General features: G+C 50.3%; 1 long non-coding RNA gene across 1 annotated transcript in view; it reads left to right on the top strand.

The window, feature by feature from the left end:
• The first annotated feature begins 21730 nt into the window (after positions 1-21730).
• LOC111549995 overlaps positions 21731-25815 on the top strand; it is a 16008-nt gene continuing 11923 nt past the window's right edge. Inside the window, exon 1 of the long non-coding RNA XR_002733892.2 lies at positions 21731-21846. This is a non-coding gene — a long non-coding RNA (uncharacterized LOC111549995). The remainder of the gene's footprint in view (positions 21847-25815) is intronic.

Consider the following 25815-nt stretch of genomic DNA (forward strand, 5'->3'; position numbering starts at 1 on the left):
CCTTGGACTTCCAGCCTCCAAGATCATTGCGAGAAAATGCATTTGTGTTGTTGAAGCTGCCCATCTGTGGTATTTTGTTACTGCAGCCCAAGCAAACTAAGATGTAGGCTTTTTACATTTCACCTAGTCCAGGAGGCCTTCTTTCTCTCCACACGCTTGACTTCCCTTTTTCAGCTCTTCTTTTTTAAAAAGCTTTAATTATTTGTGGGTAGATATTAGGTGTATATATGTTTATGGGGTACATGAGATTTTTTTTTTTTTGAGACAGAGTCTCGCTCTGTCGCCCAGGCTGGGGTGCAGTGGCCAGATCTCAGCTCACTGCAAGCTCCGCCTCCCAGGTTTACGCCATTCTCCTGCCTCAGCCTCCCGAGTAGCTGGGACTACAGGCGCCCACCACCTCGCCCGGCTAGTTTTTTGTATTTTTTTTAGTAGAGACGGGGTTTCACCATGTTAGCCAGGATGGTCTCGATCTCCTGACCTCGTGATCCGCCCGTCTCAGCCTCCCAAAGTGCTGGGATTACAGGCTTGAGCCACCGCACCCGGCCATGAGATGTTTTGATACAGGCTTGCAATTTGTAATGCTCACATCATGGAAGATGGGGTATCCAGCTCCCCTCAAGCTTTTATCATTCATGTTACAAACAATCCAATGACACTCCTTTATTTTCTTATTTTATTTTATTTTTGAGACAGAGTCTCACTCTGTCACCTAGGCTGAAGTGCAGTGGTGTGATCTTGGCTCACTGCAACCTCCGCCTCTCAGGTTCAAGCTATTCTCATGCCTCAGCCTCCTGAGTAGCTGGGACTACAGGCATGTGCCACCACGGCCAGCTAATTTTTGAATTTTTAGTAGACAAAGGGTTTCACCATATTGTCCAGGCTGGTCTTGAACTCCTGACCTCAAGTGATCTGCCTGCCTCAGCCTCCCAAAATGCTGGGATTACAGGCATGAGCCACTATGCCCAGCTGCTTTTAGTTGTTTTTAAACATAGAATTAAATCATTTTTGACTCTAGTTACCCTGTTGTGCTATCAAATACTAGGTCTTATTCTTTCCATTTTTTGTACCTATTAACCATCCCTACCCTCTACCCCCATGGACCACCCCCCATGGACTGTCCTCACTTCCTGCCCCACCTCCCACCCTTCCCAGCCTCTGGGAACCATTCTTCTACTCTCTGTCTCCATTGTTTTTATTTTTAGCTCCCACTGCAACAGTTCGTATGTGTGGAATCACTTCTTCAGTGTCTGGGTTCCTTGCAAGTCTTTGAGGTTCTGTGAAAGTAGAAACTGGTGCTAGTGCTGATGGCTGTATCTCAGTGCCTCACACATTCCTGCTGTCTGGAATCTTCCAGGCACTATATATGCGTGACTGACTGAGGAAACCAGTGGGCAGCACTGGAAACATCCAGGAAGATCCTTGGAGCTGGAAGACTGCCCACTTCGTGCAGGCTGCATTGACCACAGAATTGGAGCCCAACTGTTGAGTTCCGGTGAGGGAGACGTAGGGACCAAGGAATAACTTCCCCTTCACCCTCTGAAGGTTCATTGAAAATTACTAGCAAGAGGTATATTAATAGGAGAAAAGACATACAAATGTATGATCAGTGTGTTCACACGCGAGTCTTCAGAACGAAGAGCCCAAGATACAGGGGGAAGTATGTGTTTTTATGCTTATGTTCAACAAAATATGGAGAGCCATGTGACAGTATGATTGGATGAAAAGGGTCTGATTTAATGCTAGTACACAGAGTGAGGACACCTAGCAAAGCCTGCCTCTCTAGATTCTTCATGGCCTCTCTGAGCCATGTTCCTTCCTTCTGGGTGTGAGCAGGACCCTCTCTGGAATGGGGATCTTATGACCTACAGTCAGACACGGTAGCTCAGAGAATTTCTTTATGGCCTGCTTTTACAAAGAAATGCAGAGGGATAGTTAGAGTGGATTGTGAGGATTTATGGCTGGCTTTGGGGACAAGGGGTTCTGGAGTCTATGACCCGCTTGTGGAAGAGAGATTCCAGTTTCTATGACTAGCTTTGGGGGAGAATGGGTCTGAGAGACAGGAGGGCAAGAGAAGGTAAAAAGAGAAAACTTTTGCGTCTGACGCTGCTTCTGAGACCTTCATTTTGGGGTGTCATTTTCTGAGCCCCAACAAAGGCAATGGGAACCTTGATTCTTAGATCTTGTCTACTTCCTTTTCACTGCTGATTGTTCAGGAACAAATGGAAGTGAAAGGAAGATTTGAAAATATCATGAAGAAGAATGGTGTGTGGATTCGGTCATCAGATCCTGTGTGGCCTCTTTAATGAGGCCTATTTGGGGAAGGACGGGTAAGAGGAAGGTGTTCACGGTGGGAGGTGAAGTTTGGGGAGGTAGCGAGAGGCTGTCAGGAAGGAAGGTTGTGGTGTGGAGGCTGTCGTCACTCAGGGTTCATTTTCCTCCAGGGTCTCCCTAGATAAGGAGGGTCCAACAGCCTGCTCCTGTCAGGAGCTCCTGAGTGAGGCAGGGATGTGGAAGGGAGGATTCCAGAGGCTTCCATGACACGCACCTCAGTGTATCTGTGTTTAGACCATTTCTTCCTGCACTGCTTTTTCGTCTTTCCAAGCTGAGGGTGCAGGAGACCCCAAGCTTCCTGATAACAGGAAGATAAAAGGCTTCTCTTCTCCCCCCTTGCTCCTTTCCACATTTTCCCTTCCCCTCTTCCTGAATCTTCTCTTACCTCATCTTCTGCGCCATCCCTAGCCCAGGCATGCTCCTCCAGGGGCGGGCTCTGGCCAGGCTGGCGTCATGCGACCACTTCCTGCCAGTGTTGGATGGAGGAGGGCGTGGGGACCGACCACATTCTCGCTCTGGGACTCAGGAACGGCCAGGAGGCCCCTGCAGGCAGCTGGATGATGGGAAATGTGCGTCCAGTTCGAAGAACCCCAAGAACTGCAGGGTCTTCGTGCATAGCCACGTGGACTGAGAAGTGGAGCACGGGGCTGTCGGACGGGGAATGAGGCAGAGGTGGGGGAAGAGGGGAGGAAGAGACTGAGAATGGCCTGGGTTTCTGAAGATTTTCTAGTTCCTTCTTCCAGGACTTTCTGGAGGCCTACCTGCGTGAATTTCCTGAGTTACCCCCTCTGGCTTTATCGTATGTACCTCTTTTCTCCTAAGCTGGCTTGAGTTGGTTTCTTTTAATTTTTATTTATTTATTAATTTTTTTGAGATGGAGTTTTGTTCTTGTCACCCAGACTGGAGTGCAGTGGCACGATCTTGGCTCACTGCAACCTCTGCCTCCTGGGTTCAAGTGATTCTCCTGCCTCAGCCTCCTGAGTAGCTGGGATTACAGATGCCCTCCATCATGCCTGGTTAATTTTCTGTATTTTTAGTGGAAACGTCTTTTCACCATGTTGGCCAGGCTGGTCTCGAACTCCTGACCTCAGGTAATCCACCCGCCTTGGCCTCCCAAAGTGCTGGGATTACAGGCGTGAGCCACTGAGCCCGGCCTAGTTGGTTTCTTTCAATATGACCAAAGGTCCCTGGCCACCTCCCTTCTGTCCCTCCACCTTCTTTTTGTCTCTCTCCTGCCTTCCCTCTCTTCTCTCCTGCCTCCATTTCCTTCCCTTTCTTTCCAGTCATGAGTCTAAAGGGTCAGTGCCAGGAACAGACAGGCCCAGGCAGCAGAGATGGGCTGTCCCCTCCCGGGCTGCTTGTAGGTGCTGAGTTCCACTGCTTTCCTCTTCCGAGGTGTGGAGAGAGGCCTCCCCTGTAGGCTTGGCCAGGCCTGGTAGGTGTTTTGTTTGGTTTCCTGTAAATCACCTTCCCAAACCGAGATCTACTTCTTTGAGCTGATAAATATCTTTGTCTTGTGTGCCCAAGTTCAAAACCACCACCCTAGCAACGAAAACACACACTTGTTTTTACCTGTTTCTATATGGGGTCAGTTCTATGTATATTTTAGAGGCACAGCATTTCCCCCCAACAGAGAGACTGAGTCCTGCAGAAGGTCTCACTGTCCTCCACGGGTAGAAGTGACACAGCACGCATGTGTGTGTCTACATTAGATATGGAATTGAATCACGGTAGTGCAAGTTTAATGACAGAGGGAAGAGAAGAAAACCCTTTAAAATACTTTGCTTGATCAAAATTTCTAGGTCCCATACTTCATATTTGGTAATCCTCCTGGGAGAAAAGTGCTACAGTAATGACTAAAGCATGCTGAGTTTAGCCTCTCTTTATTGAAAAGGAATTTTTTTTAAAGGAGTTTAATTTGAACAGCGGCTTCCGCCAGTCTCGCTGTAATTACAGCCTTCCATTTCGATTGCAAGTTGTATCAAGCTCGGGAGAGCCGTAGGGTGATGTGAGGGCTGGAGAGACAGGCAGGGAAGGCTTCTTTCTGGGAGGATTTCTGTTGCTTTTATATATAGATATATTCTTTTTTTCTGAGCCTTCACTTAAAATACAGGGTGAACAGTCAGACTGTCAGAGCAGGGCTTGGCGTGAAAGCCTATTATTATTAATTTTTTTTTTTTCTATGACAAACTTCCTCTGGGTTTTTGTTGTGTTGGTTTCCTGCCCTCCCCGCATCCCTGCTGGGGTATGAGAATCAAAGCTCATCCCACAAATGGAGAGAAGAGGCAGGTCACAGATCAGCATGCTGGTGGGTTCCTCCCACTGTCCCCAGGACACGCCGGTCAGTTTGTCCACCCTGCCTCTCCCAGCGCCTCCCAGCCCCATCCCCTCCTAAGGGGTGTCTCAGGACCCGGCAGGCTACACTCAGCGCTGGATGATTCATAATCCATCCACTGGAGCCACATGTCTGCCAACCCTCATCCTCTGGCCCCAGCGCCATGAGAATATCCTCTGTCTTTATCCTGCACCTACGCGGGCACAGAACTCAAAAAGCATCCCCTCCTGCGATAGCAGGAGTGAGCAACTGGTGAGAATTTACAGATCTCATAGAGGAGACAGTTACAGGGGATCACGCCACAGCAAGCTACTTCAGGATGCATTTTAGACGTTTTGTTTCTCCGCCGGGTGTGGTGGCCTCATGCCTGTAATCTCAGCACTTTGGGAAGCTGATGGGGGGTAGATCACCTGAGGTCAGGAATTCGAGACCAGCCTGGCCGACATGGCAAAACCCCGTCTCCACTAAAAGTACAAAAATTAGCCAGGTGTGGTGGTACGTGCCTGTAATCCCAGCTACTCTGGAGGCTGATGCATTAGAATCGCTTGCACTGGGGAGGCGGAGGTTGCAGTGAGCTGAGATCACACCAGTGCACTCCAGCCTGAGCGACAGGGTGAGACTCTGTCTTATATATATATATATATAAAAAGATGTTTTGTTTCTCTAAAATCTTTTCTCTGAGTGTGTTTCTACTCCCTGTCCCCGGGAAGTACCTAACCTAGGTGGCTGTCCTCTCTTCTTTTATGCAGAGTGAAACCCTTTGTGTCAGTTCCTGGACTTGCACAAAAACCCAGTATGGACCACAGCACAACACAGAGCTGCCGGGTGAACCAGATCCACTTTCCGTAAAAGGTAGTTTTATGATTATCTTTGATATAGAAATAGGTCACTCCGCATCGGGGATGGATCAAAATATTTCTCTCCTTTGCCTAAGAGTGATAATTGAATGAACAGCTTTTCTTCGTTGTTGAGGTTTTAATCGGTAAAACCTGTCATTGACAGAGCATTGAGGTTTTGTCAATGTTATGTCGCATTTAACACTCATTAGATGCCCTCCCTCTGAATCCGCATCTCCCACTGTCTTTAATTAGTTCAGGAAATTCCTTGCAGTCTCCTCAATGCCAGCACTGGTCTGGTGGAGACAGAACCGGAAGGGAGACCACTCCGGGGAAGTAAGAGGGAGCTACAAAGACACAAATGGGCCCTAACTGCTCTGCCCTCCTGCCTGGCTCGACAGTCTTCCTGTTGCTTCAAGGAAAGTCCACACCTCTCAGCATGGTGTGCAAGGCCCCCCACAGTCTGACATCCATGGGGCTTCTGAACCTCCCTTCCTGCCCCTTTTCTCCTTTTTAGCCAGCTGGGTATGCGCTCACCCCAAACAGGGATTCCCACGTAATGCTGGCCATGGGTGTTCTTCAATCTCTAGGGCTCTCCAGGGTCTTGTAACTGGAGACCACTCCCCTTCTCACAGCAAAAGTGAACCCACCTTTGCTATTACCCTACTGTACATGGGAGGGCGTAACTGACATGGGAGGGTGGAGTCCTGAGTTGGACCTCAGACTCCCAGTCCTGGGATGAGGGTGGAGCCCCCCGTCCCCACCCTGTTTGGGGGAGCTACTAACCCCTCTCACGTACCATTCTTGGAGGGCAAAGTGTGGGACACTGTCAGAGTCTTGTCCCCTGGGCTCTGTTCTCTGAGTTCTTCCCCACCTGCTGCGCAGAGCTGGAAACTGCAGCCCTACTTGCCAGGCTCTGCGAAGGTGTGCACCAGTAGCCATAGGGACTGGCTGTTGATTCAAGCAGGTTGCTGGAAATAATGGGCTGACACCTGGAATGGGGTCAGATTTGTCCCACTAACCTGGGCCACTTTGCCAGGCCCTAAGGGTGGGCCACAACTTCTTCCACCCTCACGCCACCTCGGGAATTCATGGCTCATGACAAGCACCTGAGAGAGGCTCTGTCATCACCTTGTGTCCAAAGCCTGGCGCTGTCTGCCCTGCAGTAGGATGTGTGTGAGACGTGGCTTGGATAGCACCAGGAAGGAGCATGAACTTATTACCTGACTGATAGGGTTTGCCTGTGTCCCCACCCAAATCTCATCTTGAATTGCAGCTCCCATTATTCCCATGTGTTGTGGGAGGGACCTGGTTGGAGATCATTGAATCGTGGGGGCGGTTTCCCCTGTACTGTTCTTGGGGAAGTGAATAAGTCTCATAAGATCTGATGGTTTTATAAGGGGAAAACCCTTTTACTTGGTTTTCATTCTCTCTTCTCTGCCGCCACTTAAATGTGCCTTTTGCCTACCACCATGGTTGTGAGGTCTCCCCAGCCACGTGGAACTGTGAGTCCATTAAACTTCTTTTTCTTTACAAATTACCTGGTCTTGGGTTTATCAGCAGTATGAGAACAGACTAATGCACTGATCCCTGGCACAGCTGGGAGGGATGCCTGCCTGTCTTGAATTTGCACTTATCTCACCTCTGACCCCACCAGTCAGGGGGTGGGGGCCAAAAGCCGAGGGGCAGCTTTGGTCCTCAGTGAGGGCTGGCCCAGCGGCTCTAATCTATGACCCTAACCTATTTTCTGAATGATCCACTTCTTCACCACCGAGGAATATTCCACAGGACGTATGCAGCCCATCTTTTCTACCATCCTGCTGGACAGTAGTAACTAACATGGGAGGGTGAAGCCTTGAGTTGGACCTCAGGCTCCCTGTCCTAGGAGGAGGGTGGATCCTCCCATTCCCACTCTGTTTGCGGCAGCTGCTAACCTCTCTCTCGGTAACGATTTCTTTTTTCCTCCCTAAGACTTGAGCTTGCAGTAGTATTTTCTTTCTTTAAAATTTCTATGGCCTCCGCTTTCTCCTTTTCCACTGGGGCTAATCACGAAGCTTCTGGAAGGCCCTGAGGCTGTTCACGGAGCCTGAGGTTGTTTGTGAACTGTCAGTTTTTCCAGGCAGACTTCTGGCTGTGTCGTGCTAGGTTTCCTGCCGTGTTTGCCTCCTTCTCCACTGCCTTGCCACAGCTCCCTTCAATCTCACTCCTCATCATGAATCTCTTCACCCTCTTTCCTCCAGGCACTGAGAAACTTAACTTTTCCCAGATTCTCCCAGAACTCTTTATTCCAGCAGATCTGCCTCCTCTTTCGGGAAGCTATATGATATGGACAATGTTCGTGTTCCCTCAAAGTTCATTTGTTGAAGCCTTAAGCCCCAAGGTGATGGTATTTGGAGGTGTGGCCTTTGGGAGGTGATTGGGTCCTGACAGTGGAACCCTGATCAATGGGATTAGTGCCCTTATCAGAGACACAAGAGAGATGATCTCTGTCTCCATCATGTGAGGCTATAGCAAGCAGGTGGCATCTGTAAACCAGGAAGAGAGCCCTCACCAGGAACCGAATCAGCTGGTACCTTATCTTGGACTTCCCAGCCTTCAGAACCATCATATATAAATGTTGCATAAGCCACTGGTTTATGGTGTTCTGTTATAGCTCCCCAAGCTAAGACATCATCTATGTTTGAACATTTTGTGCCAGAGCTGGGCACTGTGGTGCATGCCTGGAATGCCAGCACTTTGAGAGGCTGAGACAGGAGGATTGCATGAGGCCAGGAATTTGAGATCAGCCTGGACCCCTGCCTTTACAAGGAAAAAAAGAAACTATTAGCCTGGCATGACGGTATACTTGCAGTTCCAGCTGTTTGAGAAACTGACGTGGGAGGATCTCTTGAGCCCAGAAATTTGAATCCAGCATTGGCAACATAGCAAGATCTCCTCTTTAAAAAAAAAGAGAAGGAAGAAAAGAAAATTCTGTGGCAGAAGAGGAGTATTCACACCACCTCCTAAGAAGATTCCAGAGCCAAGTTCCCAGCTGCCCATTCCAAGTCCTTCTTGCTTCGAGAGGCGATTCCAATCTCCATAACCTTGGCTCTGGATGCCAAACAGCTCTGCAGTGTGGCAGGACTCGGCTCTGACTCCGTGGGACCCTAGATGTGATTCCGGCACAGCTTTGCTTCAAGGTTTGGAGATCCAAGATGCTAGCCTTTCCTCCTTTTCTTCTATAACCCACGCAACAGGCTCCATATCTTTTTGCCCAGGATGTGAGCTAAGAGTGGGAGAAGACAGCCTAATTTTTTCAGCCGTTGAAGGGGGCTCATAGCCCATGCTAAAGATGATTTTCTTGCCTGGGTTGGCTGGAGCTGGGGTTGGGGCTTAGTCTATGCCTGTAGCTGGTGACCAGCTTGGCCACTATCCCCTTAAAGTAAACACACACATGAGCACAGGAGAGACCAGGGTGCTCACATAGATCTTAAGGTCTTTGGTGAGAAGTCTAAGCTTCAGAGGTAGGGGTGGTAGGGGTGGGAAGAGGAGAAAAGTCAGGCAATAGACACTCCTCCCGTGCCTTGTCGTGGTCTAGTGACCTTGTGTCCCTTTTACTATCTGAGAGCATGGCCCTCTGGGCTCAGCCTTTGGGATGGCCCCAGGGAGGACACTCCTGGCCTGGTGTGTGGTGCCCTCTCTGCCTTACTATTTCCTTCCCACCCAGTTTCTCTGCCCTTTGAACTTCCTTTTCCCCGACTCCCCTTCTCCTCTGCTCTACCTCCACCCTCAGACTACCCTGGAATTTGAGAAGTTTCTAGTTTCTTCTGCTGTTCTGTAAGCTTTCCTCACCTCTGGAGACAGTCACGAGCCAAGTACACCATCCGTTCTGCTGCCTGGTGGATGACAGGGGTGGGGATTTTCTGCTCTCAGTTGCAATTGCCCATTTTTTCTCTTAATTTACTTTAAGTTCCTAACATCAGTCAGATACATCTTACATTGCAAGGGGTTGTTTCTGCCAAAAGTCCTCACTGGTTTTACATTTGAGATTCAGAGCCTCCCTGCTAGCCTAATACCAACCGTATTATGCAATAGGAAATCCTCCACAGCCCCCGCCCCCAGCACTGCCTTCTGACTGGGTTACCTCGAAGCACCTTCATCCTTCGAGTCAGCTCTAAGGGGTCGCAGGCCTGGCATCTCTTTGGTCACAGGAGAGGGGAGAGAATGGGGGTTTGGTTACACTGCCACACTTAAGATTGGAGGCCAGGTACGGTGGTGCACACCTGCAATCCTAGCACTTTGGGAGGCTGAGGTGGGAGGGTCACTTGGGGCCAGGAGTTTAAGACCAGCCTGGGCAACATAGCAAGACTCTGTTTCTGTAAAGTACAAAAATTATCTGGGCATGGTGGTGCATGCCTGTAGTCTCTCCTACTCAGGAGGCTGGGGCAGGAGGATCACTTGATCCTGGGAGGTCGAGGCTGCCGTGAGCTATGATCTCACCACTGCACTCCAGCCTGAGTGAGAGAGTGCGATTGGAGGTAACTGAGAGGTGGCCTTCTCTGAGACCTGTCACTTTACAGACAAGAAGCCTGAGGCTTCGAGAGGTTAGGTGACTTGCTGAATCCCACTGTCAACAAAGGCGTGGAAGAATTGGGGGTGGAGTTGATCTTCTCTTGGAGGTTGCAGATTGATGCACACTTCCTGGGCTGCCTTGGAGGCATGGGCTGAGGTGGAGTCCAGCCTTCAGTGGCTCTCACGGTTGGCTCCTGGCCTCCACTCCAATACTTTGCTGGGACAGATGTCATCTCCAGAGGTGGCCCACACACCTTTGCTGAACACGTCTTTCCTTCATGGAAATGCAATTAGTCTCTCTGTGGTTTCCACCCCGAGGTCCTGGTTCTTCCTCTCAGAGTCAGTACCCTCCTGCCCTGAGAGCAGTGGTCCCGGGAAGTGGCCGTCTGTCTCTCTGCCTTCTCTCCTCCCTGTCCCCCTCCCTCGTGGGAAGCCTCAGGGCTCTGCACGTATGCTCCGTATGCTCCGGGGGCGCCCCCTTCTAAATAGGAGAAACACAAGTGTGGGAGCTTTTCCCACAGCCACCCATTCTCCAACTCTCTGGACACCACCTGGGTATCTCCAATGCAGCTATGACACTGACCAACTGGATTAGTGCGGGCCCCACAGGCGAAGGGCTCAGTGCCACGAGACTGCCCCCCACCCCGTGTCAGACGCCTCTCACAGCAGTGGGCCCCCAAGTCACCCACACTTCTATTTGACTTGGCTACAAATCAGGGGTTCCCATAACCCCATTCTCAGGTTGGATCATTTGCTATGATGACTGACAGAAGGCAGAAAATTTTGACTGGTTTCTTATGAAAGATATGATAGAGGATGCCAATGGGCGGCCAGATGAAGAGCGCACAGGGTGAGGTCCAGAAGGGTCCCGGGCACAGGAACTTCTTCCCCGTGGAGTCGGGGTCTCCCCGGTGGAGTCGGAGTCTCCCACTTTGCTGGCTGGTAGGAATGCTCATCAACTCAGAGGCTCTCTAGACCTCGTCTTCTAGGGATTTTGTGAGGCTTAGGCATGATGGATTATTCTTTTCTTGGAGGGGGACAGGATCTCTCTCTGTTGTCCAGGCTGGAGTACAGTGGTGCAGGCTTGACCTCCGGGGCTCAAACAATCCTCCTTCTTCAGCCTCCCCAGTACCTGGGTCTGCAGGCATGTGCCATCATGCCTGGCTAAGTTTTAAATTTTTTGTAGAGATGAGGTTTTACTAGATTGCCCAGGCTGATCTCAAACTCCTGGCTCCAGTGGTCTTCCCACGTTAGCCTCCCAAAGTGCTGGCATTACAGGCGTGAGCTGTAATGCACCTGGCTGGCATTCTCTATTATTAATTCAATCTCCAGCCCTTCTCCCCTCCCCGAGGATGGGCGTGGAAGTTTGAAAGTTCTAATCTTCTAATCCTGGCTTGGTCTTTCTGGTGACCAGCCCCCACCCAGGAAACCACCAAGAATTGCTCATTAGAACAAAAGATGCTCCTATCCTTCCAAAGAGTTTAGGAGCTCTGTGTCAGAGACTGGGGTCAAAGACCAAATATTAGAACCAGGGATGTGCTTAGTACTTCTGTCATTCAGGAAATTTTAAGGGTTTTAGGAGCTCTGTGCCAGGAACCAGGGACAGAGACCAAGGATGGATTTTTTTGGTGACACATCTTCCCTGTCCATTTGTGTGGCTGAGATCCAGGTGTTGTCTGGCAGGCTCAGAGCACACCGGATTGCACACGTCCCTTCGGTGGGCACATTGCTCTGCCCTCTGCTTTTAGGCGGCCACGTGTGGCTGAGCAGGAAAGAGGCCACCATGCTGGGAGCCTGATGTAGGGAACTGTCACCACCTGCCACCACAGCCCCCCAAGCTGCTCCTGCCAGGCCAGGAGTGCAGCCAGCCAGGGAGTGAGGCTGGAGTAGAACGAAGATGCAGATGCTGCTGCCGGAAGCAGGAGAGGAGGCCGCGGCCAGTGCTTGGCGTCCTGATTGGCATCTCGGCCAGCGGGACTCCGGGGAGGAGTGCTGGGCAGGGGATGGCTCATGAAGCAGGCAGATAAAGAGGTCGTGAGTGGATGGCTCTCCACACGGCCATTAACAAGCAAAGATGGCACCGAGCGGCTATCTCAATTGCGTGGCCAGGGCACTTTGCCATCTGGGGCTCGGGCTCCAGAGGCGGCCAGCAACACTGTTCCCACAAAAGGTGGAGTCGTTGGAATTTCTGGTTGGAAAGCCAGTTTTTGAAGGATGATTTCTCAGCTCCTCTAATTAATGACAAGCAGAGATTTCAGGTTGGCAAATGGAGCTCCCTATGGCCGGATGCACATTTTCGTGCTCTCTTGCAGCTCCCTCTGGCCGGATGCACGTCTTCGTGCTCTCTTGCTGCCTGCAAGTCCTTAGAAAATGTTTGGGGGAAAAAAGCCTTTAAATGGGCTCCAATTTTCTAGTTTAATGGGAATGTATCGGGCTGGACGGAGGGCCTCCAAAGAGGCCCCCACCCCCACCTTTGGGCAGCACCCAGGCTAGACTCTCTCCTCTGGTTTTCCAGCCTGCAATCATTTTAAACCCTGGGTGGATTATTTCCCTGCTCTCAAAAATCCCATAGAGCCCCCAAATCCCAGTAGAGTAGAATCTAAATGCCCTACGCTGGTATCCAAGGTCCCGGTGGCATTCTTCTCTTCCAGGTCAAAATAATTCCAGTTTCTAAAGAGACATTTCCCAAGGGGACACAGCACGCTCTTCCTCAAACCTCTAGGGGCTGGGTGGAGGCTGTGGGGACCACCTCCCGTGCTGCCATTGTGCTGGCGTCCATCCGGGCACAGCCCTGTCCTGAACAGCTGACTCCCCTACTTGGCCCCGCCCTGAACAGCTGACTCCCCTACTCAGCTTCCCTGTCTACCAGCCCTGCCTGGTTCATTTTCCATGGGCCCAAGCGTCATGGAATGTCAGAGCTTCGTGTGAGCTGGTCACTCTATAAAGGAGTTGCTGAGGCCCAGAGAGGGCAAGGAGCGTGGTCCAGGTCACACAGCCAGTGGCTACTGAGCACAGACTTCCCTGAATTGGGAGAGTGGGGGTCACAGCCCGCCCCTCTGCTGTGGGTGACTCTTGAATCTCTGTCAGTGCTGGGCACAGAGTGGCCTGTGTCACAAGTGCCGCTTGGTGGATCCATTTCCTCCTGACTTTTTGTGGTTGTCTCTTTTAACCCATTTATGTCTGAGGTTGCAATTTTTTGAATGTTTGCAATCAGACCCTGGCAATGACCTTGAGCAGTAGGATATAAATAACTTGCACATGCTTAGCGTTCCAATAATGGAACACTGGGCGTAAATGAGAAATGATTCTGGTATGAACTAATCTTGTTGAAACAAAAGACCCTTGGAGAATAGGGATAGGGTTTCTCGCCATCTCCCCAGTGGCCTTTCCCTCTCTTCTAGCTGATTCCAGAGACAATCCCCATACAGCCTGTCCAGAGGCCTGGCTGGTGATGGGACCTGCTTTCTGAAGTGTCCCTGGCTGCTGCTCTGGGGATGGTGGGTGGTTGTCTCCCTCATAAGCGGGATGCCTGGGCCCTCATCAGGCAGTGAATCCAAAGCTCAGCAATCTGCACTCATTTGCAAAAAATCCAGCTCTTCTGTGTCCTGTGGCCCCGTGGAGAGGGTTGTGCAGGGCCTTGCTGGCAGTGCCGCTCTGAAAGCAGGAGGTGGCCCAGGATTCAGGGCCCTAATTACTCCTCTTCCAGGGTTGATTGTGGAGGCGGCAGGGACAGTGGGTTCCCTCTTCCCTTTTATGTGCTCCCCCAGTAGGAGTTCTCACAAGGAGTTGATTTTGCATTCTCATTAAAAGCAGCACGGGCTGGGCACAGTGGCTCACGCCTGTAATCCCAGCACTTTGGGAGGCTGAGGCGGGTGGATCACGAGGTCAGGAGTTCAAGGCCAGCCTGGCCAACATGATGAAACCCCGTGTCTACTAAAAATACAAAAATTAGCCAGGTGTGGTGGTGCACACCTGTAATCCCAGCGACTGGGGAGGCTGAGGCAGGAGAATTGCTTGAACCCAGGAGGCAGAGGTTGCAGTGAGCCGAGATCCTACCACTGTACTCCAGCCTGGGCCACAGAAAAATACTCCAACACAAAAAAAAAAAAAAAAAAAAAAAAAAACGCAGCACATTAGAGCCAACAAGGTCTAGGGGAGGAATCTGCTGACCTGGGGTCCCCGGGGAAAGTGGGCGTTTGTGTGTGGGAAGCCCACAGGCTGAGTGAGAGCCCTGGGATCTGTGTTTTAGGCCCAGGCATGTCTCTGACTTGCTGTGGGATCTTGGACAAGTGGTTTGACCTCTTTGATTCTCAGCTTATTCATTTGTGGTCATCTGTGTTTCTATCCTGGCTGTACAGGAACTGCCAGAGCGATGTGGGAGCACTTGTTCATTATAATAGATTCTACTTTGTGCTCAATTTGGGCCAGGCCCTTTAATACAGCCCTGCTAAGAGTCAGCACTCTTGTCAACCCCACTTAATAAAAGAGGAACCTGAAGCTCAGAGAGGTTCAGTAATTGGCCCACGGATGCACAGCTAGTGCATGCAGAGCTGGATCGGAGTCCACAGCAAGGGCTCTGAATACTGGGTTACATTGCCTTCAAGAACTTCTGCTTGCAGCTCTGCCGTTTTCCAAATCAGTACCATGGGGCAATAGTGCCGGTTTCCATCCTCCCCCACACAGATGCTCTGAGGCCTCAGTGGACTTAAAGACTCCGGCAAAAATTCCAAATATCCTCAGTTTTCCCAGCCTCGATGATGATTCCTCTGCCATTGGGTTGCCTGGCGGGGATGGAGCATGGAGCATGGTCCAGACAGTGGCCTGGGACCTGCCGCCGTCTCTGAGTAGGTCCCTGCGCAGCTCTCGGTGAATGGAGGAAAACCCTTTAAAAGTCCCAGGGCTGGATTTCTCGTCTGTAAAATCAGGGGGTTGAGCTAGATCAGGGGTTCTCAAGTCCAGCTGCACCTGACAAACATTTGGGGAAGTTTTTAAAAGACATCAATGCCCAGGCCCACCCGAGACCGATCGACTCAGCCCAAGGGGCTGCTGCCACCTTCTCACAGCTCGTGGGAGTGAGGAATGTGATGTGCACCCCAGCCTGGAACCCCCAGCCCAGGCAATCCCCAGGGCCCCCCTCCACCTCTGAACGTCTGTGTCATTAGAATACATTTGAGTGTCTACTCTCATTCCAGACTTGAACTAATTTGTACTATCCAACCTCACATTGAATTAAAATCAACTTTGAGGCCAGGTACAGTGGCTCACACCTGCAATCCCAGCACTTTGGGAGGCCGAGGCAGGCAGATCACTTGAGGCCGGGAGTTTGAGACCAGCCTGGCCAACATGGTGAAACTCTGTCTGTATTAAAAATACAAAAATTAACCGGGTGTGGTGGCGGATGCCTGTAATCCCAGCTACTCGGGAGGCTGTGGTGGGAGGATTGCTTGAACCCAGCAGGTGGAGGTTGCAGGGAGTTGAGATCACACCACTGCACTCTAGCCTGGGCAACAGAGTGAGTGAGATTCCATCTCAAAAAAAAAAAAAAAAATCAACTTTGAGAGTGGAATGGTGGAGGTAGAGTAACTATTACATGAAGGCCAGGGCTTGGGGTCGGGAGATTTTTATTTTATTCTTGCCCTTGGCAAATGGAGACACCAGTTTCCCTCTCACGCCTTCTCCTCATCTGTTAGAGAGCAGGCTGCCTCCTCCACAGAGATTCGCAGCTGCACGTGCCGCGTGGGCCGGCGCTGATTTCCCAGCCAGCCGGCGTGGAGCTGCCTCCCTTCCCCGACCCCCTACCCTCCATCTCTTTAGCAACTCATGCTACCGTTATGGCTGCGATGAATTGAAAATCTGCAAGAGATTTTTTTTTTTTTTGGAAAAGCAATTCATGACACCTCATGAAGAAATGAGTCCCGTGGAATATTCTGTCCCATTATTTCCAACCCTTGTGCACGTGCACCCTAGTGGGGAGGAGTATGTCACAGATTGGCAGAAATGCACACGTAAGAACTCTGGAGTCCAAAGGCTTGGGTTCATATCCCACATCTGCCATTGACTAGCCATAGGACCTTTGGGATGAGACTTAAACTTCTGAAACCACTGTCTGCTCTCCGTAGAATGGGGATGAAATGATCTACCTTGCAAGGACTTTGTGAGAAGACAGTGATGGACATGCAAAGTCTCCAGCTTTGATGACTCAGGAGGAGGAGGAGGAGGAGATGGAACAGCTCCCCTCAAAAGCTCTCAGGGGAGGTCACAGCTGTGTCCTCATCTGGTCCCAGCGTGTCCTCAGTGGGAGAATCAAGCAGGTGTAATGTCTCCAGGTGTAACGTGATGAACAATGTCTTGTTCTTGAGGCAGGTGGTAGGAATACTGGGTACAGCATTGCTGTGGGTGAATGTTTGTGTCCCCCTGAAATTCATCCACTAAAATCCTTGCCCTCAAGGTGATGGAGGTAGGAGGAGGGTTTTTGAGAGGTAGCTAGGTATTGAGAGGGCAGAGCCTTCATGATGGGACTAGTGAGTTTATAAAAGAGGACCCAGAAAGCTCCTCAGCCCTGCCACCGTGTGAGGACGCAGTGAGATCGCTATCTGTGTGAGCCCTCATCAGACCCCAGATTTGCTGGTGCCTTAATCTTGGGTTTCCCAGCCACCAGAACTGGGAGAAGTAAATTTCTGCTGTTTATAAGCCACAAGCCACCCAGTCTATGGCATTCTTTTTTTTTTTTTGTATGGAAGACAAGGGCTTGCATACTGCTCTGTCATCCAGGCTGGAGCTCAGTGGCAATTCACAGGTGTGATCATAGCTCACTGCAACCTCGAACTCCTGGGCTCAAGTGATCCTCCCGTCTCAGCCTCCTAAGTAGCTGGGACCACAGCTGCATGCCACCACACCTGACTGGTATTCTGTGATAGCAGCTTGAACACACTAGGACAAGCATAATTTGAGGAGAAAAGTCCCCACATTGGTTTTCTGTGTGACTTTCAGCCATTTATACAACAAATACTTATTGAGAGCCTACTTTGTACCCGGCACTCCTCCAAGTCAGGGGTTAGCATGTTTTTTCTGTAAGGGGCCAGGTGGTGAGTATTTAGGGTGTTGGCCATATGGTACCCATCACAAAACCCTGCTGCCGTTGTAATGCACAGCAACACGGACACCACGTAAACAAGTGAGTGTGGCTTCAACAAGACTTTGTTTATGAAAACAGGCTGCAAGTCTGCGCAGTGGTGCATGCCTGTAGTCCCAGCTACCTGGGAGGCTGATCTGGGGAGGATCCTACCCTAGAAACCTCCCAAAGAACCACTGTGCTCCTCTTCCCACAAGGACTGAGTTCTCATTTTGGGCCGTTTTGGCATATTTGCTCGTCACCATCTCTGCGTCTCTCCCTGTATATCTGCGCCAAGTCTTAGAGGGTGGGATCCATGTCTTCCACTCCTTTGGGCCTGGGAATTTGAGACCAGCCTGGGCAACATAGCAAGACTCTGTCTCTTTTAACCAAAGCCCCCCTGAACAGGCTACAGGCCAGATTTGACCTCCAGCTGGAGTTTGCTAACTCTTGCTCTAGGTACCTGGGACCTATCAGGGAATAAAAACCAAAACCAAGCTCAATTAGCCAGTCTCTGTGGAGTTTATATTCAAGTGGGGGAAGGCAGAAAATAAGCAATAGTATAATCAATAAGTAAATTTCTGCGTCTGTGAGAAGGTGAGATCGTGGTAGAGAGAAACATAGCAGGTTCAGCAGCTGGTGCCGGCTGTGCACATCTCTTTGTGGTGAGCTCATGTTGGTCACTGGAACTCTGCCGTGATGGGTGATGGGAGTGCTCACCCCAGAGAGATCAGCCGTGGCTACCCCTCAGGGTTCCCCACTGGGAGCTGGTTGGTAAACGTTCACCAGCACGCCACTGCCATCTGGGAATGTGGAGTGCTGTGTTTTAATTTTTGGAAGACGGGTCTGGTAGGTCTTCTTGAGAACATGACACCTGAACAACAAATTGAAGGAGGGTGGGGTGAGCCCATGGCTCCCAGGGCAAAGGGTGTTCCCTGCGGAGGGAGTAGTGGCGGTGGGAGGTGTTGGACTGCTGGAGGAGCAGCAAGGACGGGGGCAGGAGACCAGGACCGTGGATGGTGCAGACCAGGTGAAGCCCTGGCAGGAGGGGAGGCAGGGACGCTGCTCAGAGGCTATGGCAGGAGTCCAGGCGTGAAATGATGGCTACTCTGTGCACAGTGGTAACACTGGCGGCACCAGTGTGACATGGTGACACATCAGATGGCAGCTGGGAGAAAAGGACTCATGTGCTCAGGTGTTTGGGCTTTAGTAACTAGAGGGAGGAGGTTGGCTTTTTTATTTTGAGACAGAGTCTTGCTCTGTCACCCAGGCTGGAGTGCAGTGGCGCGAACTCGGCTCACTGCAACCTCCGCCTCCCGGGTTCAAGCAATTCTTGTGCCTCAGCCTCCTCAGTAGCTGGGATTATAGGTGTGCACCACCATGTCTGGCTAATTTTTGTAGTTTTAGTAGATAGGGGGTTTTGCCATGTTGGCCAGGTTGGTCTCGGACTCCTGGCTTCAAGTGATATGCCTGCCTTGGCCTCCCAAAGTGCTGGGATTACAGGTGTGAACCGCCATGCCCAGCCTGTTGTTATTAACTAAAAGGAAGGATCAGATATCGAGTTTTGACAGAAGTTTGAAAGGTGGCCGAAATCCTAGTGAAGATGTTGATGAGGAGCTGGACATTCAAGTCTGGACTTCCGAAGAGAGATCTGGCTGGACATGGGGGCAGATGCCTATAATCCCAGTACTTTGGGATTATCCCACCAAGGTGGGAGGATTGCTCGAGTTCCAGAGTTCAAAACCATCCTGGCCAACTTAACAAGACCGTGTCTCTGCAAAAAAATTAAAAATTAACAGCGTAGTGGCACATGTCTGTAGTCCCAGCTACTTGGGAGGCTGGGGTGGGAGGATCGCCTGAGGTGAAGGCTGCAATGAACTGTGATGGCACCACCATACTCCAGCTGGGCAACAGAGCAAGACCCTGTCTCAAAAAAGAAAAAAAGAAAAAGATACCAGCCAGGAGTTGTCTATCTGTGGGTGATTTTTAACTCTTCAGAGGAACGGGTACCAGTGGAGTGTGGAGGAACATTGAGGACTGAGCCCTGGGGCTGCCAGTGTTTGAAAACGGAGAAGATCAAAGGTGCCCACAAAGGGGACAGGAAATGAATGACCAGGTAAGGAAGAAAGAAATGAGTTTAAAGTCTAAGTAGAAACCATTGGAAATCATAATTCAAAATCTAGGTCAGGCCAGGTGCAGTGGCTCACATCTGTAATCCCAGCACTTTGGGAGGCTGAGTGAGGCAGGTGGACCACCTGAGGTCAGGAGTTCTAGACCAGCCTGGCCAACATGGTGAAACCCTGTCTCTACTAAAAATACAAAAATTAGCTGGGCATGGTGCCAGGTACAGGTAATCCCAGCTACTGAGGAGGCTGAGGCAGGAGAATCGCTTGAACTTGGGAGGCAGAGGTTGCAGAGAGCTGAGATCGCACCACTGTACTCCAGTCTGGGCAACAAGAGTGAAATCCTGTCTAAAAAAATAATAATAAAATAAAATAAAAAATAAGAATGTCTTTGGCTTTCTGAGGAAAGTCTCAGGGAAGACCTGTAGGTTCCCCAACCCTCATCTCACCCAATACCTGAGTCACCTTACAGACAGCACCCATGGGCTCCTGGCTATGGCTCCCTGGTTGGGCAAACCATGTCCTCCCTTTGTTCCTTGGGAAATGTAGGAGGTGGTGTGTGGCTTCTTCAAGAGAACAGTAGGGACTCTAGCAATGAACCCAAGGAACGAGGCTGCGTGGTGGTCCCACCTTCTTCCCTGGGGACCCTCCCTGCAGGCTGTTCTCTCCAGCAGCCCAGGCCGCCCTCACACCTTCGCAGGTAGATCCTGAGCCCCTGACCTCATTGCACACACCTGAGATCAGCCATGCGCAGCGGCATTCTCCAGGCTGCAGTCATGGAGAACCACTTTTAATTCTCCCATCAAAGACCATGGTATTCACCCTCGAAGTGAACCCCAAGATGGCAGATGAGGAGTGGGGATGCTTAATAAGTTGCCTGACGCCTTCTGTCACTGGATTTTCTCTGGGCCAGCTATGCTGTTAGCTTTTGTCTTTGAGGTTCATTCACATGGCGAGAGAGCTCTAGTCTAGGCCCATTTTCCTTCTGTGTGGTCCCTATGGCCAGGATGCTCCCCGAGAACCACCGTTGTTTCTCTTTCTATGAGGACATAGCCCTAATTTTTTTTATTGTTGTTTTTTTGAGACAGGGTCTCGTTGTGTGGCTCAGGCTGGACTCAGATGATCCCTGACCTCAGCCTCCCAAGTAGCTGGCACTACAAGTATAACACCACTCCTGGCTAATTTTCTGTAGTTTTTTTGTAGAGGCAGGGGTTTCATCATGTTGCCCAGGCTGGTCTTGAACTCCTGAGCTCAAGTGATCTGCCTGTCTCCGCCTCCCAAAGTGTTGGGATTACAGGCGTGAGCCACCGCGCCCAGCTTGTATTTCTGCACCAAGTCTTTGAGGGCAGGATTGATGTCCTCTATTGTTCTGTAAATCTGTTCTCCATATTGCAGCAGAGGACTGACCCCTCTTTAAAGCTCCAAGGCCATGTGCTTTTTCTTAAAACCAGGACTCAAAACAGTGCCCTGCACACGGTTGAGCTCAGTGGTGGTTTGAATGAAGGGAACCCTTTGAAAATGCTCTCTCTTTGCCTCCAGCCTCTACAAAGACAAGACCTTTGTGGCCACGACTTTGCCATGGACTTTCTTCTACCTAGCTAGCAGAGGAGGTCTGACTCTTGCAGCCGGCTTCCCTGTGGTTTCCGCTTTCTATTGTAAGGGCAAAAGGAAGTCCTCTCCTTCACTCTCAGAAGGTTTGCTGAAAAATCAGCTCACAAAAAGCAAGTTAATGGGAGAAAAGGCATATACATTTATTGTTAACATGTGCACAGGAGCCTTCAGAATGAAGACCACCTCCAATGCAGAGGCTTGTATACCATCTTGAAGACCATCCCCATGCAGAAGCTCATATACCATCTGGAAGACCACCTCCAATGCAGACGCTTGTATACCATCTTGGAGACCACCCCCAATGCAGAAGCTTGTATACCATCTTGGAGACCATCCCCAATTCAGAGGCTTGTATACCATCTTGAAGTTACAGAAGGAACGTGGGCTCAGAGTATGGTCAAAAATAGGTTATGGTGGTAAATCAGGTTCTAGTGACCAGATGGTTATGGAAGGGAGAGAAGAAAAGGCCTGGCTAACAAAGGCGGTCTTGTTATGTAGATGAAGGCTCACAGCTAACAGCCCCCAGAGAGAATAGATGGGAAATGTTTCTTTCCGACGTTTAAAGATCTCAGTCTCTCAGTTCAGCTTTCCTAGTTCTGGACAAGGGAAGGTCTGGCTGCATCAGTGCAGACTTTTCTACAGATGCACATTTTCCCCACAAAAGACAGCTTTGCAGGGCTGCTTCATTGAGCTGGCCCTCTGACAGCTATCTCAAAATAATGTCAAAGAAATATATTTTGGAGTAGAAAATGTTTTGATTTCTTTCACTGTCATCCAGGTTTATGTAATGTTCAGTCATTTAGGCTGTACCCTCCCCTTCCCCCAATTCAGACACAGACTCTGGACAAGGTGCATGGTGAGGGAGCTGGGCAGAGCTTAGACCATTTCTGCTGCTGTGGACACCATCCTGGGAAGAACTACATTTTAGCGACAGCACAGCGGAGTAAGGTGAGCAAGATGTTGGTGACAGACCCAGCACTTGTGTGGTCTTGGGGATTACTCAGTCTCTTCAAGCCTCAGTTTCCCTATTGAATATTGAAGATAAGAACCATGACTCAAAGTTGATTGGGTGACATAGATAAACATCTGGCATGATGTTGCACATAGTAGGTGTCATGGGTTTGTTACCGGAAAGGGGCCCTGATCCAGACCCCAAGAGTGGATTCTTGGATTTCATGCAAGAAAGACTTGGGGGCAAGCCCATAAAGTGAAAGCTAGTTTGTAAGGAAAATAAAGAAGCAAGAGGCACAGCTACTCCGTAGGCAGAGCAGCGTCATGGGCTGCTCAGTGGAGAATGCTTATGGTTATTTCTTGATCGTTTGTTGAAAAAGGAGTGAAGGAGTGAGGAAGTGAGGAAGCAGGCAGGGCTGAGAAGTCTCGAGCCCCACCTAAGCTACCTGAGGCAGCTCCCGCACCTCCTGCCAGGGAAAGAGGTGCGGGCCCTGGGTGCATGGTGTGGTGGGGCCAGCTCCAGCATCTGCCTCCCTTCCCCAGTCTTCCTTCCTGGGGAGTCCCAACTTCACTGCACCCTTCTATCCCTCCTGCCCTCCTGATGAAGTCAGGAGGAGCACGACGGGCAGCAAATCCCCTCTGCAGGGATTCTGAATTTTCTCTTGAAGACAATGGTAAGCTGGTGAGGAACACTGAGCAGGAGGTGGTATTAGCAGACTCGCTTCTATAAGAATCATCAGAGGCTCACGAGAAGGACAGATGACCACGGCAGGCCAGGGGAGGGCTGGGTCAGGGGTCCTGGGGAGGCCTGGGTAGACAGCAAGCTCGATGGAGATGAGGAGAAGCTGGAGGGATTTGAGCCATTTGCAGAGGTGAGCATGGATGGGAGGCTGAGACTGGAGGTGTGGGGAGGGGAGTGGGGTTCCACACACTGAGCCCCCTATGTGCTCTTGAATAAACAAGGGCCTGGCACCCTGTGGGCACTGAGTGCACACTTGTCCCCAGCGCCTCCTGCTGGCCCTCCCTGGAGGCACCGGCACTCCCGTCCATGCCTGGGGTCTGGAGAAGCCGCAGTCATCAAGGCCCCATCAGCCCGCATCAGGATGCGCCTGGACTTTCCCTTCCATTTGGAAATCCTGCAGATTTGTCGCTGATCGGCCACACAAAAGCTGTGACTCCCTAACTCCATGTAATGTGTAATGATAGCAGCACAAGCCTGAAATTACCGAGGACAAGGAGCTGCGGAGTAATTATAGGATGCTTTGTTACTTGGAGGACTTTTTCTTTTTAAAGCTGATTCCATTAAAAGCACCAGTTGGGTGGCTGGGTGGGGAGAGCAGGTGGCCAAGGGATGAGAGAGACTGATGGGTGAGTTCAGCTTCCTCGGGGCTCCAAGACAGGAGAAGTGGCCCAGGATGAGGGAAGGAGATCTGTGTGGTCCCCTCAGTCCCATGTTTGAATGGCCCTCTAACCCTTCATAGCAAATAGCATCACTACAGCCTCCCAGGGTTGGGGAGGGGGTTGGAGGTGGGGCAGGAGTTGGTAGGAGAAGGGGGAGGGGAATGGCATTCCTGGGCAGCTCTGGGATCACCATGATATAGTGTAATGCAACGGCAACCATACTCCACCCAACACCACACCACGACTCAGCTCCTAATCCATGCATGACCCTACACCACAACTCAGCTCCTAATCCATGCATGACCTTACACCACAACTCAGCTTTTAATCCATGCATGACTTTACACCACAACTCAGCTCCTAATCCATGCATGACTTTACACCACAACTCAGCTCCTAATCCATGCATGACTTTACACCACAACTCAGCTCCTAATCCATACATGAGTTTGCACCACAACTCAGCTCTTAATCCATGCATGACTTTACACTAAAACTCAGCTCCTAATCCACGCATAATCCTACACCACAACTCAGCTCTTAATCCATGCATGACCTTACACCACAACTCAGCTCCTAATCCATGCTTGACTTTACACCACAACTCAGCTCTTAATCCATGCATGATCCTACACCACAACTCAGCTCCTAATCCATGCGTGACTTTACACCACAACTCAGCTCCTAATCCATGTATGACTTTATACCACAACTCAGCTCCTAATCCGTGTATGACTTTACACTACAACTCAGCTCCTAATCCATGCATAATCCTACACCACAACTCAGCTCTTAATCCATGCATGACCCTACACCACAACTCAGCTCCTAATCCATGCATGACTTTACACCACGACTCAGCTCCTAATCCATGCATGACTTTACACCACAACTCAGCTCCTAATTCATGCATGACTTTATACCCTTTATACCACAATTCAGGTCCTAATCCGTGCATGACCCTACACCATGACTAAGCTCCTACAAGACACACAGCACTACACCACAATACAGCTCCTACCCCATACACAACACTGCACTCCTGTCATACCTTGCCCCAGTGCAGTAAACCAGATATCTACACTGAGGTTTGCAGCAGGAGAAAGGAAGCCTTTTTTTTCCGGGTGCTAAGCAAGGAAGACCAGGCAGTTCACACTGAAGTCCCAGCCTCCCAGAGGGCTTACAGGTAAGACTTTTTAAAGGCAGGGAGGCAGAGGTTATAGGCAAAGTCATAAATCAGTACAAGGAAGCTATCCATTGCACTGAACTAAAAAGTGGGGACATCTCCAGGCAGGGGAGCCTACAGCCCACAGGTGGATTTAAGGATTTTCTGATTTGTAATTGGTTAAGGAGACAAAGTTTTGCCTAAAAATTTCAGACCAGCCAGGTGCGATGGCTCACGCCTGTAATCCCAGCAGTGTGTGAGGCTGAGGCGGGAGGATACCTGAGGTCAGGAGTTAGAGACCAGCCTGGCCAACATGGTGAAATCCCCCTCTCTACTAAAAATACAAAAAATTAGCTGGGTGTGGTGGGGCACGCCTGTAATCCCAGCTACTTGGGAGGCCGAGGCAGGAGAATCGCTGGAACCTGAGAGGCAGAGGTTGCAGTGAGCCAAGATTGTGCCGCTGCACTCCAGCCTGGGAGACAGCCTGAGACTCCATTTCAAAAATAAAAATAAAATAAAAATTTCAGATCAACAGAAAAGAATGTTAGCTCCAGTTCATGGCCCCTCGGAAAGGAATTTAGAACAAAGGAACAGGGATCAGAGCCGAGTCCTCTGCTCCCTTTATCTGAGGTCTGTGTGCTAGTGAGTCTGCTTGGTGGGGGTCTGGGTTTCTGTAAAACAGTTCAGGGACATATGTTAAGATGTTATCTTTAGTTTCTATAGCGAACCACAAACATTTTTTGACGCTAACTTTTTTGGCCATTGTTTTAAGCCACTATTACCTTCTTGTTTATTAAATTGTTTATTTTTTAAGGTTAGCTAGGTACCTGGAATTTTAAGTTGTTTGTTTACTTTTTAGGGCCAGCTAGATGCCTGAAATTTTTCTTGAAGGAATGTAAGGTTTTTTTGTTTTGTTTTGTTTTGAGATGGAGTCTTGAGCTGTCTCCCAGGCTGGAGGGCAGTGGTGTGATCTCCACTCAATGCAACCTCTGCCTCCTGGGTTCAAGCAATTATGCTGCCTCAGCCTCCTGAGTAGGTGGGATTACAGGTACCCACCACCGCACCTGGTGAATTTTTTGTATTTAATAGAGACAAGGTTTCACCATGTTGATCAGGCTGGTCTTGAACTCCTGACCTCAGGTGATCCACTTGCCTTGGCCTCCCAAAGTGCTGGGATTACAGGTGTGAGCCACCATGCCAGGCCTAAGATTTTTAAAAATGTCCATGCTTGGGTGTGGGGAGGGTGTACCCAGCATGCCCTTAACGGGGGGGTTCATGCTCCATCTCACTACAACACAGCTCCTACACCACGCTCCACAGCAACTCAGCTCCCGCACCACGCTCCACAGTCCACCGCAACTCAGCTCCCGCACCACGCTCCACAGTCCGCCGCAACTCAG

The sequence above is a fragment of the Piliocolobus tephrosceles genome, chromosome 9 (genome assembly GCF_002776525.5).
Source record: "Piliocolobus tephrosceles isolate RC106 chromosome 9, ASM277652v3, whole genome shotgun sequence".
NCBI lineage: Eukaryota > Metazoa > Chordata > Mammalia > Primates > Cercopithecidae > Piliocolobus > Piliocolobus tephrosceles.